At 35.5% G+C, this 15812-nt stretch overlaps 1 non-coding gene across 1 annotated transcript; it reads right to left on the bottom strand.

Annotated features, from left to right (window-relative positions):
• Positions 1-15150: 15150 nt before the first annotated feature.
• LOC141722822 (small nucleolar RNA R71) lies at positions 15151-15257 on the bottom strand. The gene has a single exon (XR_012575822.1). It is a non-coding gene; the product is annotated as a small nucleolar RNA R71 (small nucleolar RNA).
• Positions 15258-15812: the final 555 nt, after the last annotated feature.

Below are 15812 nucleotides of genomic sequence, written 5' to 3' on the forward strand. Positions count from 1 at the left end.
CTCAACCGTATATCCAAATTTCAATTATTATATATATAAACGATCAGCGCTTCGATACCTACGCATAGGTATATATATTGCGAGGTTTTGAGAAGAAAATTTGCGGGGCATATTTCCGTTTTAATTTATTTTCAGGACATTATAAAGGAGTATGATGGTGGTGATTACTCCACATGGCATTTCAGCGTGTGTACGTTTATGGCTATTAATTTCGGATTTTTCTGGAGATATTTTTCGGACATCAGATATTTTCTTCGGGGTGATCAGAATTTATTTTGGGTAACGATTCCGAAATTCCGCCTTCGTACTTTTGTATATTATAGCATGTTAGTGTTTATATATTTATTTCATAATTTTTAGAAATTGTTGGAGAAGTCACTTTTGGTCCGAGTTTTGGTTCAGGTGGTCGTGTTATTCATTTCTGGAGTGTTTATACGCGTAAATATAAAGTATTGTGTTGATTGTTGTTGGTTGTGTCGATATGATATCGACTAGCAGTCCGAGAAATAGAGGAGGTGCTGTCCGATTTCCAAGAAAATATTATTTTTAGTTCTGAAGATTATTATTTTTATTATTATTCGAAAATAAATCCAAATTATTTAGTTAATGAATTTTAATTGATTATTAAATTCGAGTTAATTATTTCTTATGATTTAAAAATTCCGAAAAATAGTTTCGAAGCTTTAAAATATTATTTTAAATTATTTTCCAGGCTCAATAATTCTTATAAAATTATTTTCGGGATTTCGAGCACTATTATTTAGTTATAAAATGATTCGGAGACCCGTTTTAATTCCGAAAAATATTCAAAAATTCATAATAAATCAACCGTTCGTCTGTTTAATACGAAACGAACGCGTACAGACTCAGAAAAATATTCCGCTTTCATTAAAAATACTTTTGAGACCCAAATCATTTTGTTTCGAAAGGTTACTTGTTTTACAAGTCATTCTAAGTCGATTATTGATCGATAAATCGTATTTTGACCCAATTTCAGTTTTAAACGTACCGAGTCCTGTGTTATATGAATTATGTGATACGTGAGTTATGTGATTACGTGTTATATGAATTATGTGTGTATGTGGATCAAGAGTCCTGTGATTGTCTGTTATATTTATGTGTTGGCTATCGTATGGGTAGACGATAGGCTTTTGACGCGCAGTTCGTCGAGTGATTATCGTTTAGACGATTAAAGTTCTATATTTTAATTATAGATGCGGATCTCTCAAGTCGATCAGGACCAGATGGAATGGGTGAAGAGTAGAGTTGAATAGTATGGAATCTTGGGTTGCAGCACTGCATGAACATCAGACCAAATGATTAGTTGAATAAAGACGGTGATGTTTTGAGGCACAATGTCAGAATAGATGCGTCTTTGCGAGTGTGACTAACTGCTAAAACCCAAAGGCAAGTATCCCTATCATCACTTATTGTTCAAGTGATATTTATCTTGAATCATATTATGTAAGTATTGCTTTCCCTATTCAGTTCAAGATAGATAAATGTTTTACATATCGCCAAATTAAATAATTCTGTTTATGCAAGTTTTCATATGTTATTCTATGTTCAGAATAGGCAAGTGATTTTACTTATCCAATTATCGGATTTATAAATGTTTTGGATTTTGAGAAAAGTGATTTGGTTGCGAATATTCCTACCCAAGAATTGGGGGAATAAAATTATTTCGGGTGTCGATTATTATGACCCCATTTTAATAAAAGGTTTTAAGATTGGATCATAATTGCGTAAGTGACCGGGACGGACGGTCCAGCGGAGGGCTATTTCTAAGTGCCATATGAAATATTATGACACAACTTTTGCCACAGGCAGGTATATTGCCTTTTTGTTTGAGTACTCGTGTTTTTGGGGTCACGTTTCTATGAATCATGACCTTGTGCTATCACACGGGCTGATCAGCATGTGATAGTACGTCCGTCGGAGGATGATCCTAATCTAAATTATCATATTGTTTTTGATATTCATAGAATAAATGATTTATTAACTGTTTCTATTTTGGAATAATGGTAAAATGCGGTTTTGATTCAGATTTTGATTTATGCTGATATTTACGTTGTTGTTAAATATCAAAGGTGGTATTAGTATAGATGAATGATGTTGACTTCAGTATGGAATGTTGTGAGCATCAAATTTCGTATTGATATCTAATTTGATATGACAACAAAATAAGTATTAATTTGAAGAGTTCGGTTTTGAATAAAGTTTATGATTCAATCCATAATCATTGTCTCATGTTATTGTGGTTTATGATATTTCCGTAAACACTATTTTACGAGTTTTATTCTCGTCAAGATTCAAAGTATTGCTGAAGCATCTCGCTCAAAAATATCAAATTGGTTTTGAATACAATTAAGGAATTAAATCTGGGATTCCTCAACTAAATTTTATGATTCAGCAACTATGAATTTAAATGTTCTTCTCTAATGCAGATGTCGGATTTATATCAAAACGACCCTATATATGTCATAATGATCTTGCTGAGCATTTCTTTCGCTCATACTTGCCTGTTTTTAAATTTAACCTCCAGTGAGGATTAGCTTGCTGTTTAGCCGCGCAATTCGAGGAAGCAAGAAGAAGCTCTTGGAAGGTGGTTGGTCCAGGGTTTGCGAATTAGTGTAAGTTCGTTTGTGTAAAGTTGTTTATATTATATTATACTATAATTGTATATTTTATAGTTGAGCCTAGTATACTTCTTTTCGAAGTTTTACTAGTGGGTTTAGTTTTGAGTTGGAATTTATTGAAAAGAGTTTTAAAAGGAAGTGAAGAATTTATTGATGGAATTTGGAATTCTTGTTTCTAGAACTGTAACCTTAAAAGATCTTGGATTAGTTTGGGGTCATTTGTGCTAAATATCTTCCGCTGGCATTTATTTATTGATTAAACAGGTTGATTTAGATTGAGGTTTCATAGTGACGACCAAATCCTCTGACCCCGGATTTGGGGGCGTTACAACTAATATATCTGCCAATATGAACTCAATTCTCGTGCTTAACGGCACAAACTTTAAGAGCTGGAAAGAGAATGTTCTGTTAGTTCTCGACTGCATGGATTTAGACTATGTTATAAGGAAAGTGCAACCTGCTTCTCATATGGATGAAAGATCAGCTATTGATAAATTAAACTTTGAGAAGTGCGAGCATTTTAATCGCTTAATTCTAAGGCGCAACATTTCTGAAGCATTCAAGGGCGGTATGTTTGATGACTCTAATGAGGTGTGTGTAAAGGATTTCCTTGATGAGCTTTAAAAGCATTTTGCGAAAAAACATAAAGGCTGAGACAAGTAAGCTTTTAGCTGATCTTGTTCAAATGAGGTATAATGCTAAAGAAAATATTCAGGAGTACATTGTGGAGATGTCTAACATCGCTTCAAAATTTAAGGCATTAAAGTTTGACTTGTCTGATGACTTGCTTGTGCATTTGGTACTCATCTCTCTTCCTGCATAATACCGTAAATTTATAGTGAGTTATAATACTCAGAAGGATAAATGGACTCTTAATGAGCTCATTTCACATTATGTACAAGGGCAACATAGGTTGAAGCGTGACAACACTGAAAGTGCTCATGTTACAACTACCCCAAAGGTTAATTATCGAAAGAGGACTGAAGATAAAGAGGTTGTAGTAGAAATATCACAGTCTAAAAGAAATGTAGACTTTCATTTTTTGGGCACGTGAAGGAATGTCCCAAGTATGTCACATTGCGTATAAAGAAATGTAGACTTTCATTTTTTGTTTGTTATGAGGTTAATTTGATTTTTTGTGCGTAGTAATATATAATGGGTAGATTTTTTTCTTACTATTCATATAATTATATATGTAGGGTTGAATTCAGTGCCGAAAACCAAGTGATGCTGAAGATTCATCTATGTGGGTAATGGCAAAGCAGTTTAACTTTGAAGTGATTGGCATTTTTAGATTATCTTTTTGAGACTAGTCAATTTATTGAATCAAGAGAGATTTATATATTATCGTTTTTAGACAGAATTTGGTTTCCATTTCTATTTTGGACAAATATGGTTATCTTGTTCATTGGGAAGTAGTAATGTTAGTGTATTTCTGAATTCATCTTTAGTTGCGAGTAGTTCCTTGATTGATAATTTGAATATGTTGGATGTAATTACTTCATCTAATGAAATCTTGCAAATAACATCAAGAGATACAAAACCAAAATTATCAAGAGAGAATTCTGATATGTTATGGCATAAGTGTTAAGGACATATCTCTAAAAAGAGAGTAGATGTAATATCCAGGATATCGCGTGTAATTATTTTTATCAATAAATGATTATTATATGATTATAATGTGATTTATGGTAAATTATGTATTGATTGATATTGATATTTAGATGTTTATAAGTGAAAAGATATGAGTATGTTAATATGTCCAGAATAAAATATAGATAATTGTGATATTTTTCTGGTAATTTTTGGATCGTTATATGATTTTATAATGATTTATAGATTTAATAATTATTTTCTAAATAATTACCGGCAATCGTCCGACTTCAACCGTTTTTACGTTTTTACAACCCGAAACTCTTCAGAAAACTCCTTCCTAACCTAATCTAGTAATTCCAGACATTTTTTGTATTTTGACTTTTTCGATCCGGATTACGGTTTGACCCGTACGCATCCCGGCGTATAATTTTTGATACGATAATCATTTCGATAAGTCAACAAAACTCGTATTCTCGAAATACGGGATATTATTACATTATTTTCGTATAAAGTATTTTATAAGAAGCCTGATTTGGATAATTATCCAATACGTGTATCAAATCGGATCATTTTTGCAGTTACTTAGCCGCTAAGTAACTAATTTATCGATCCAAAACGATCCAACACGATCCAATATTCCATAAATATATATAGCCCTTTTATTATTTCATTTTATTCGTATAATCATAATCAGTTAGTGAAATCCAGTGAAATACAGAGAAAAATTATAATTAAATGTTACGTTCTTGAAAATCAAACGCATGAACGAAGGCGTTTTCAAACTCTGATTCAAGCGTGCCATATATCAAATCCAAGCTCTCGAAAAAACTCTTTCTGAATCAACCATCTATTCAAGTGTAGACATCAAGGTTTTCTTCTTATTTATTTATTTATTTATTTTAATTCGAATTAATTAAGGATTTATATATGAATTTTTGTTCTTGATATTGTTGATATGATTTGATGATTCCATCATGTAGATAATCTTTTTCTGGTCATTTTGGTATATTATACATCGAATTTGGAGTTCAATAGCATATAAAAAAGGGTGTTTGATTATCAGAAATGAAATTAAGGTTCTTGGTATAAATGTTCTTAATTGAAAATTAGGCGTTCCTTTATTAAGGGTTATTACATGAAATTGATTGAACAGAATTGTAGATCGTCCAAAGACGATTCTATTGATGTATGGGTAGTGAACAGACGATAGCCGAAGGGCTTCGTCGGAAAATCGTTCAAGGCGGCGGCAGGGATTTTCAGAGGGGATTTCTGGCCGATTTTGTAATCTATTGATAATAGAATTCATGTACTTGTGTTCCTGGAATCCATGCCTACAAATCTGCACATTTTGACGAATTTCTGAGTCGATTTCGAGTCGCCGAAAAAGCTCGGGGTCACCGTTAATGGCGACCGCCGACGACATTCATCGGGCAAGACGACCAAATTGCAAATTGGTCCCCCTAGTTTTCAAAACTTACAGTTTTAGTACTGTTGTTTTAAAACTCTACGAATATCAGATTTATGTTTTATAAATTTACAAAAATAAGATTTCTGTTTATAATTATTTTCAGAAATTGATTTTTATTATTTTAAAATTCTAAAAATTAATATTTTTAATTTTAATTTTTTTTTTAAATTCAAAATTAAATCTTAATTATTTAATTAATTAATTTTAAGTGATAATTAATTATTTAATTAATCAATTAATTAATTTATTAATAAATTAATTGATTTAATTAGTTATTAATTAATTTTAATTGATTAATTAATTAGATTTAATTAATTCTTTTGATTTAAAAATACTGAAAAATAGTTTCGAGCTTTAAAATATTATTCTAAAATATATTCAAGGCTCGATAATTAGTATTAAATGATTTTGAGTCCGAATTTGAGTATTTAAATTCTGTTATTTAATTATAAAATGATTTGGAGACCCGTTTTGATTCCGAAAAATGTTCAAAAATTCGTATTAAATACTTGAAAAGTCCTTTTAACCTCAAATCTTCTTTGAATAATTATTTTATTGAATATCTTAAGTGCTATGTGTTATATGTGATCTGACTGATGCATAATATGACTGTATGTGCATTGTTTGACGGTTTTGTTCATAACTTTCAATTCGTACGTCGGATTTGGGTAAAACGAATGGTAGTTAGAAGCTTGTAACGAATAGAATGAGATGAGAATGAATATTGATGTATACATGTGATAATTAACAGAGGAAACGAGGCATAGAAAGGGAAGGCAAGTAGTCAGTAAGTGGGAACCAATTGACGAGTGCAAGTAGAGTAAAAGCAAATTGATAAGGCAAGTGCTTCTACTCTTTCTTGTGATATATTGCAAGTACCTTTGAACTCTCTTCATTATATTATTTCAAATAGTTCTTGATCTATATTGTAAGTACTTTGAAATACTTAACCCCAAACCCTGATTCTTATTGATCTTGAGCCGCAAGCCTGATTTCTTGTGAACCATTGATTGTTAAATTCTTGGATACGAACCACACCTATACGATACTACTCCACAGATACATATCTACCACATACTGATTCTTGATACGAAATTGCTTAACATACCATCCCTTCTATCTTGTATAACAGAAGACCAATTCGTGTAACTCTTGAACCCTTGGGTCTTCTGCCTTTTGATTCTTTCCTTGATTGAAAGCCAATCTTTTTGAATTCCTTGTTATACCTTCATGGTATTATGAATCACCCTATGCTTTGAGATAAATATTGTTTACGTTTCAGCTTATTGATTTACATTGTTTATCATATTGTTATTCCGAAATTGGATTATTTTTAAATATGGACCAGATTCGTGGTCATAATAGGCCAATGTGTGCCTTGGATCCAATATATAGAGCAAAAATGGGAGCCTTGCTCGGGGTTAGTGTGTGACTGATCAGCAACCTAACCATGGTTTTTAAAATGAAAGTGAATATCCAATTCTAATCATTTCTTATCAATAAACTTGATTTCTTATATCATTTTATTTGATCATTGCTTAATCTCAGTGTTGTCATTATGACTTACTGAGCTAGTTAGCTCACTCTTGCAAATCTGTTTATATTCTTTCCAGTGAAAAAGGAAACTGGTGGTAGCGAGGATCCCCAAACAAGTGTGCGAGCTAGGTATCCAGGTTGAGATGGAATAAGCTAGCAGATGATGTTTGGCTTAGTTTGTGTTAATAGTTTGTAATAAAGTTTAATTCAGTTTTAAGATAAATAAACTAGGATTTGGTACGTTTGTAATATAAATAAGGTTGTGGCTTATGGGAATACTTTAAATTGCGTCGATCCGTGGATTATGGTAAGTAGGTTCAGTGCATATATATTATTATATTCATAAATAGGTTTAAATATGGTGCGTGTGTGTGGTGGACCCCCAAACTTTTGACCCGGGTTTGGAGGGCGTCACAGGTTTGGCATCAGAGCTGTAGTTTAAAGTCACTGCCACAAGCCTAGATTATCGGGAATGGGTAGAAGGTTAAGATTAGTATTAGGAAATAAAGATATAGAACGTCGAGAAGTTGAGTACGACTAAATAGTAGGCTTTAGTATGATTCGTGATGAGATTCGAGATTCTTATCTACAACGGGATTTTCAGATAGCAGCGATGGCAGATTCCTTTATCTCGATATCATCTGATCACTCGGAGCCTTCAGTTGGAAGATCATCATCTGATTCACGTCCTGCTCTTCCGCCGGTATAAGCTATAATGCCTGTTATGACGGTTGCACCAATGCGACCTATTCCACCTCCAGGTATGAGACCACCTATTCGAGGACCTCCACCTGCTGATTCTAACTCTACTGGACATTTATTTGTGGGTGCATCTTTCCAGTTTACTCCACACCCTGTTCCATACTATAAGTATGAGGCTCTTCTTTTGGAGCGAGAAGCCTTGTTGGCATAGATCCGGGAGCTACAACATATTATCAGGACTATAGATGTGGATAGGAATATGAAGGAACTTCAAAATGAGATTTAGGTGACTCGAAGGATAGTTGAGGCTAGACTTCATGAAGCTACCTGTGAGTATGCAGCCCCAGATGCTCTTATGGGGTGGGCCAGAGAAGTATTGGAGGGCTTTGAGAGACTTGGTGGACCAGAGTTTCCTTGAAGCTAAACGAAGATGATGTGACAGCTGATATATATATAATATTGTGTAATTTGTATTATCAGACTTTTGGTGGGTATATAAATAAACTAGACTTGCTGAATAATGGATATGCCTGTTGTACCTTTGTCTTAATAAAACCTTTCGTGCTTGTACCACCAAACTTTGATATATATCAGTACATTTTCTTTTTCAGCATTGTCATTTACTTTACTATACATGTTTAATTTGATTGCACCAGTTATAAACTCTTGTGATAAAATGTACCCTTTTTCCCTTAACTGTTTATATTCTGTAAAGAAGCATGCAATTTACTTAGTACAATGATTGAAAATGTTTTCAAAAAGAGAATTCTATTTTATAAAAACCTTTTCATAAAAATGATTTGTTTTAAAGGCTAAATAAGTTGTTTGATTCTTTACAGAAAATGCCTCCTAGAAGAAATACCCATTCTACCAACCAAAATGAAGAAACTAACAACAACAATAATACCCCAGATAGCAATACCAATCCAGGTCCCATAGACCCAACTGTAGCCCAGATTCTTCAGATCTTGGCCCAATAGACAGTCCACCTGAATCAACAACAGCAGAGGCAGACTAATCCTCAGGTAACCTTTAAAACCTTTCAGGCGGTGAACCCACCAAAGTTTAAAGTTTCTGTAGATCTTATTGAGCAAGAGTCTGGTTAAAGGAAATTGAGAAGGTATTTGCCTTAGTCAAGGTGAGAGAGGAACAAAAGACTGAGTTTGCGAGTTACTATCTGAAGAATGAAGCCACCTACTGGTGGGAAACTGTTAAGACATTGGAAGGTGCAGATGATGTGGCATGGGATAGATTCAAGGAGTTGTTTTTGGAGAAGTATTTCCCTCAGTTTGTTCAGGATCCGATGGAACTGAATTTTTTGGAGCTCAAGCAGGGGAATATATCAGTGGCAGATTATGAAAGTAAGTTTTAGAAATTGTCTAGGTTTGTACCATCCTATGTGGACGCTGATAGGAAGAAAGCCAAGAGGTTTCAGCAAGGACTCAAGCCATGGATTCGTGGGAAGGTGTCCATATTTGAACTGGATACGTATGCGGGAGTTGTGCAGAAAGCTATGATTACGGAGAAAGAAAGTGAAATGTTTCAGAAAGAGAAGAAAAGTAAGAAAAGGAAGTTTGAAGGGAATGAAGGACAGTCCCAGAAAGGGAAGTTTCCAAATTTCAATCAGAGGAAAGGCAAGTTACATTCCGGAAGGAATTTTAACAGACGGAATACATGCAATGGAGGACAAGGTAACCCTCCAACTACTGGGAACCATCCAACCCAGCAGAGGCCAGCTATACCAGATTTCTAAGTCTACGGGAAGAAGCATGGTAGACTTTACAACAAGTTGAATGTGGTCTGCTATAGATGCAACCAGAAGGGGCACCATTCAAGGGAGTGCCGTAATCAGCCAGCCAGGGAGCCAGTCAACAAGGATCAGCCTATCAGGAATCAGGCAGGCAAAGTTCTAGCAATTGGGTATACATGTTTCAAGTGCGGAAAGCCAGGGCACATAGCTAGGGATTGCAAAGCACCAGTTTTAGTCAATAATACACTGCGAATCATGGGAGCCCCTCTAACAGTGAATGAACCTCCCAGAGCTAGAGTTTATGACATATTTGTGAAGGATGCTATCATGTACATTGATGTTATGGTAGGTACACTTACTGTGAATTCTTTATATGCTAAAGTGCTAGTAGATTCGAACGCAACTCGATCATTTATTTCTCAAGAGTTTGTTGATAAGTTGAATTGTCCAGTTGAATTGCTAAGTGAAATTATGATGGGAGAATTAGAAAATCAGGAATGTGTACCTGTTAACCAAGTGTGTAAGAGCTGTGAGATTGAGATTTCTGGCAATAAGTTTGATGCCGACTTGATACCATTTAAGTTAGGAGAGTTTGACGTTATCCTAGAAATGGACTAGCTATCTAAGCAGGATGCTCAGATAGACTATCGTAATAAGAAGGTAATCCTGAAGACGCTAGATGAGAAAGTGGTGACGTTTAAAGGCCAGAAGCAAGCAAAGAAGTTCTTGATGATAATTCAAGCCAAGAAGTTATTGCAATAAGGATGCGATCACTTCATTGCGTATGTGATAGATAGAAGTCAGGAGCTAATAAAACTGGAAGACATTCCAGTGGTAAATGAATTTTCAGACGTGTTTCCAAATGAATTACCAGGACTTCCTCCACATAGAGAAATTGAGTTTGCAATAGACGTAGCACCTGGAACGAAACCAGTATATAGAGCCCCGTACAGAATGGCGCCTGTTGAAATGAAGGAACTAGCAAAGCAATTGCAGGAGCTGTTAGAGAAAAGAGTAATTCAACCTAGTGTATCCCCATGGGGTGCACCGGTACTATTTGTTAAGAAGAAAGATGGAAGCATGAGGTTATGCATCCACTATCGAGAACTCAATAAGCTTACAATTAAGAACAATTATCCATTACCTTGAATCGATGATTTGTTTGATCAGCTGAAAGGAGCCAAGTATTTCTCTAAGATTGATTTGAGATCCAGATATCACCAGTTAAAGATCAAACCCGAAGATATACTAAAGACAGCTTTCAGAACAATGTATGATCATTATGAATTCTTAGTGATGTCTTTTGGATTAACCAATGCCTCATCAGTATTTATGGACTTGATGAACAGAATTTTCAAGGAATATTTGGACAAATTTATAATTGTGTTTATTGATGATATTTTGATCTACTCAAAGTCAACAGAGGATCATGCGGAGCATTTAAGGATATCTTTGGGAATTTTAAGAAAGAAGAAGTTGTATGCAAAGTTTTCAAAGTGTGAATTTTGGTTACAAGAAGTTCAATTCTTAGGACACGTGGTAAGTCATGAAGGGATCAAAATGGACCAGCAAAAATCGAAGCTGTTATGAATTGGAAAAGGCCAAAAACACCAACAGAGGTGAGAAATTTCTTAGGATTAGCGGGATATTATCGACGATTTGTTCAATATTTCTTGAAGATTGCGACGCCTTTGACGAAGCTTACCAGGAAAAATGAGAAGTTTATATGGAATGAGAAGTGCGAGGAAAGTTTTCAAGAATTAAAGAAGAGATTGATCACGGCACCTATTTTGTCACTTCCAGATGATCAAGGGAATTTTGTAATCTATAGTGATGCTTCTCATAAGGGATTAGGTTGTGTCTTGATGCAGTATGATAAAGTCATTGCATTTGCGTCTAGACAACTAAAACCTCATGAACAGAAGTATCCTACTCATGACTTGGAGCTACCAGCAATAGTATTTGCCTTGAAGATTTGGAGACATTATTTATATTGAGAAAAATATGAGATCTATACGGATCATAAGAGTTTGAAGTACATATTCACGCAATAAGAGTTTAACATGAGACAGAGAAGATGGTTGGAGCTGATCAAAGGCTATGATTGCCGATTAACTATCATCCAGGAAAAAAAAATATGGTAGAAGATGCGTTAAGCAAAAAGGAAAGACTGAACATGTTAACAGTACCCGAAGAATTATACAAGGAATTTCAGAAATTGGAATTGGAAGTCAGGATTTGAAAGCGTAATGAAGCAAAGATGTATAGTATGACTTTTCAACCAGAATTTCTTGGAAAAGATAAAGAAAAGAGGAAGTAATGGATCAAGATATTAATCCTTTGGTTGGAGAAGAATTATACACTCAAAAGGATGATCAAGGTATTCTTAGATTTTTTTTTCCAGAATTTGGATTCCACCAGTAACGGAATTGAAGAATGAAATTCTACAGGAAACTCACAACTCAAGGTATTCCATCCATCCAGGAAGTACCAAGATGTACAGAGATTTAAAAGAAAATTATTGGTGGTCAGACAAGAAAATAGAAATTGCGGAATGGGTTAGAAAATGTTACACGTGTCAAAGAGTTAAGGCAGAGCACCAGAGACCAAGTGGATTATTACAACCGTTAGAGATTCCAGAGTGGAAATTGGAGCACAGTGCTATGGACTTCATAGTTGGCTTACCAAGGACGAAAGCGAATCACGATGCTATTTGGGTTATAGTGGACAGACTAACCAAATCAGCTCATTTCTTGCCTATTAATGAAAGATTTTCCCTGGACAAATTGGTTCATATATATTTGAAGGAAATAGTAGTGCAGCATGGAGTTCCTGTATCTATTGTGTCTGATCGAGATCCACGATTCAATTCAAGATTTTGGAGAAGTTTTCAAGAATGTTTGGGAACTAAGTTAAACATGAGTACGACTTATCATCCGCAGATGGATGGCCAAAGCGAGAGAACAATCCAAATAATTGAAGACATGTTATGTGTGTATTCCATTGACTTCAAAGGGAATTGGGATGAGCATTTTCCCATGGTGAAATTTGCTTATAATAACAGTTATCATGCCAGTATCGGAATGCCTCCTTATGAAGCTCTTTATGGACGCAAATGTTGATCACCAGTATATTGGGATGAAGTTGGAGAATGTAAGATACTTGGACCCAAGTTAGTGCAACAGACAAAAGAAGTTGTGGAAGTTATCCATAATAGGTTAATAGAAGCACAAGACCGTCAAAGGAAATATGCGAACAAATCCAGAAAGGATGTGGAATTCAAAGAAGGAGATCCAGTGTTACTGAAAGTGACACCGTGGAAAGGATTGACTAGATTTGGGAAGAAAGGAAAGCTGAGTCCTAGATACGTTGAACCTTTGAAATTTTGAAACTTGTCGCCAAGTGTTGACTGGCATTTATGACACTTTATTACCCTCTCATAAGCTTTGAATTGATGCATTTATACTCTAGTTGTTATGTGTTTTAATGTGTTTTCTAGTGTTTTTGCATTTCAGGCACTATTCAGGAAATCAGGTGAATTAACATTGTGTTGGTGCTAATTTGGTGTCCAGGTGGTGTTGGAATAAAAGCTCGTGAAAAGCCGGCTCAAAGCAGCAAGATTTAAGAAGAAATCTGAGTTTTTTCCAGAAGGACGGCGCACCCGCGCTGTGATAGCGCGCGGCCGCGCTGGGGTTCCAGAAATGCAGCGCGCCCACGCTGTGATAGCGCGCAGCTGCACCGAGGCCGAATTTCAAAATCCTGTTTCTACTACAATTCTATAAGGGAAGGCTTCCAAATTGTTAAGGGCTGCTATATAAATAACTTTAGGTCATTTTTAATATATATCAAGTCAGAGACGGACCAGAGCGCAAGGAGAAGACGACAAGAGACCTTTAGCACTATTCAACAAAGGCGAAGACGATCTAGTTTATGCTTGTGAATCTTTGTTTTAAGTTGTAATTTGGATGTTTGTTTCTTATTTTACTGAACCTATACTCTTGTTTATACTTGGTTTAATTATTTGTATAAAGACTTTGTTTGCTATATCATGTTTTCATCGGAACCCACGTTGATGGTGAGTCTGATTATGGGCTAATCGTTATCATGGGGTTCTAGCGGATTTATTTATTGATTTCTTTAGTTAAATTATTTGATGCCTTAGTATGTGGTGATTGTATGATATCCTAGTATTGGTTGTGCATATTTGTCTTATGAGCGTCGCGAACTTATAAGATAGTGTGTTAATTCTTAATGAAGCGAAAGTGAATTTAAGGATTTGGAACTTGCCATGCTAGCATAGGTTCATGTATTTGTTATGCAAGATTCATAGGTAATTTTAACCATCTTACTTGCCCTATGTAATTAAGATAGATAGCTTGTGCTTAAACCGTTATGTTGTCAAATTCTATAGACATATAGGGTCTCAATATAATTGGTTCCTATTCAACTTCTATCTCTTTTTTGGATGTCTGGTAGAATGGTACTCGTGCAACGAAAGTTGGCGTTTATCAGTTTCGTGTTGTCTGATTAGTGTCATCACCATTGCATGCTAAGGTTAAGAATAATAAAGCTATTGAATGAAGTATTTAATGAAGTTAGAATCCCATGTTTGTCATATATATCAATTCAGTCAATCTTCTTCTCGTAGTTATAATTGTTAGCGTAATTCTTAGTTATAAACAATCTCAACTTGTTATTTTTCTTAGCATTGAGCGATAACCATACATTATTGCTTAGGTGCATAAATTAAACAGTTAACCAATACATTCTCTGTGGGAAGGGACTAGAAAAGATTCTATACTACTTGCGAACTCGTATACTTGCGTATATTATTAGCGCGGGTTTAGCGACTAACAAGTTTTTGGCGCCGCTGCCGGGGACTGCATTGTTAATTTATAGTTTATGTGCTTTCAGGTACTCTAGCGAGGGTGTATGCATACGCGTTCGCGTACTCGTAAGAGAACACTGGAAAAAGCCGAGAAAGAACTTGTGGTAGTTCGTAGGGAAGTTTCTGAGGAAGAAAAGAAGTTAGAGGAAGAAGAGAAAGTTGAAGAGCCAATTGTAGTAGCTATGGGTGATCAAGCAGAAAATTCGAAGGCTTTGATAAACTATTCTAAGCCTAAGATTAATGACATTCAGTCTAGCATCATTAGACCAGCCATCAGGGATAACACTTTTGAGATTAAGTCAATCACGATCCAGATGATACAGAACTCAGTTCAGTTTGGGGTTCTCCAACTGAAGACCCCAACATGCACATCATGGATTTTATCAAGATATGCGACACCTTTAAGTTCAATACTGTGACTGAAGATGCTATTAATCTATGACTCTTCCTATTCTCTCTGAGGGACAAAGCTAAGTGCTGGTTACATTCTCTACCAACAGGGTCTATCACCGCTTGGGAAGATCTTGCTCAAAAGTTTCTCACTAAATTCTTCCCCATGGCGAAGACTGCAGCAATCAGGAATGCTCTTACTCAGTTTGCTCAACAAACTGGAGAATCTCTGTGTGAGGCTTGGGATCGATATAAGGAGATGTTAAGGAAGTGCCCACACCATGGCATGCCTGATTGGATGATTATCAAGCATTTCTACAATGGATTAGGTGCTACTTCTAGACCCATGCTTGATGCAGCATCATGAGGAGCCTTGTGGGATAAGAGCTATGATGAAGCTTATGAACTTATTGAACTGATGGCTGCTAATGAGTACCAGAATCCTTTGCAGAGACTGATTCAGGGAAAAGTAGCAGGAATTCTGGAGTTGGATGCAGCAACTGCTATCGCTTCCCAACTTAAGGCTTTGATAATGAAGGTGGACACTTTGGCTAATTATGGAGTTAATCAAATCACTAGTGTTTGTGAGCTTTGTTCTAGTGCCCATGAGACTGATCAGTGTGCAATTTCTAGTGAATCAGCTCAGCAACTTCCAGCGATCGCAGCAACATGTGCCAACCACCTATTATCCTAACAACCGCAATCATCCTAATTTCAGTTCAAGCAACGCTCAGAATGCGGTTCAACAGCCTTATCAGCAGTATCCAGCTAAGCAGTACAACCCCCTGGTTTTCAACAACCGCAGTATGCACCAAGATAACAACTCCAGCTGCAACAAGCTAA

The sequence above is a fragment of the Apium graveolens genome, chromosome 4 (genome assembly GCF_009905375.1).
Source record: "Apium graveolens cultivar Ventura chromosome 4, ASM990537v1, whole genome shotgun sequence".
In the NCBI taxonomy this organism is placed as follows: Eukaryota; Viridiplantae; Streptophyta; class Magnoliopsida; order Apiales; family Apiaceae; genus Apium; species Apium graveolens.